This window comes from Chrysochloris asiatica, unplaced genomic scaffold (genome assembly GCF_000296735.1).
Source record: "Chrysochloris asiatica unplaced genomic scaffold, ChrAsi1.0 scaffold00275, whole genome shotgun sequence".
In the NCBI taxonomy this organism is placed as follows: Eukaryota; Metazoa; Chordata; class Mammalia; order Afrosoricida; family Chrysochloridae; genus Chrysochloris; species Chrysochloris asiatica.
In genome coordinates, this window is record NW_006408793.1 from 16,162 (window position 1) to 17,522 (window position 1,361).

A 1,361-nucleotide genomic window follows, 5' to 3' on the forward strand; every position below is an offset into this window, starting at 1 on the left:
CTTTCAAGTGGGAATATCCCAACTCAGAATGTTCTGGATGGGGCCTCAGGATTCTACCTAATGTCCTATACATTACAAAAGCTCTGTAAGAAGCGTATTTCACTGGGCAAGTTCTAAAACCCCTTTTAGGTATTCCAATCAGTTATAGGCTGAAGACAAGCTTACAAGCGTCTGTAATCATGTTTCCCTATATCCCTTTCTATCTCACTCACGTGTCTATTTTGCAATAGCAGGCAAGGGAAACCAATACACATAAGACAGTCAAGAATCTTAATATTATTTCCCCTCTTTTACCTGTTTAGACTATGCCTTGATCCCTGTATCTTAGAGCTCTGTTGTTTTAAGGTTGAGCATACATCACTATTTACCTCTGTCCCAGCGAAAGCTGGACAGTGAATAAGGAAGATCGTAGAAGAATTGATGCCTTTGAGTTGTGGTGTTGGAGAATACTAAAAGTGCCATGGACTGCCAAAAGAACAAATAGATCTGTTTTGGAAGAAGTGCAGCCAGAGTGCTCCTTGGAGGCCAGGATGGCTAAGCTTCATCTCGCATAGTTTGCACATATTGTCAGGAGGGAACAGTCGCTGGAGAAGGATGTCGTGCTGGATAAGATGAAGGGTCAGAGAAAAAAAGGAAGACCCCCAACGAGATGGATTGGCCAGGTGGCATCATTGATGGCATCAAGTGTGGCAGCAGTAGTGAGGTTGGCCCAGGATCGGACATAGCGTGCATGGGGTCGCTATGAGCTGGTTCCGACTCGATGGCACCTGACAACAACATATAGCCCATGTAAACCTACCTAAGTGCTCCCAATATATGTTGTTCTTCCACCCCCTCCCCCTTCTTGTGCACTGTCCTCCCATTCCTTGTACATTGCTCTCCCAACACAGAAAATATGGATTACATCTCAATGTAAAGAAAACAAAAATCCTCACCACTGGACCAATAAACAACATTCTTATCAATGAAGTTTTCAAGGACTTCATTCTTCTTGGATCAACTATCAACACTCATGGAAACAGCAGTCAAGAGATCAAATGACATATTACATTAAGCAAATCTGCTGCACAAGACCTTTTTAAAAGTGTTGAAGAGCAGCTTGAGGACTAAGGTGTGCCTGACCCAAGTCATGGTGTTTTCAACAACCTCATATGCATGTGAAAGCTGGACAGCGAATAAGGAAGACTATAGAAGAATTGATGCCTTTGAGTTATGGTGTTGGAGGAGAATATTGAAAGTGTCATGGGCTGCCAAAAGAACCAACAGATCCGTTTTGGAAGAAATGCAGCCAGAGTGCTCTTTAGAGGCCAAGATGGCCAAACTTCGTCTCTCATACTTTGGACATATTGTCAGGAGGGAGC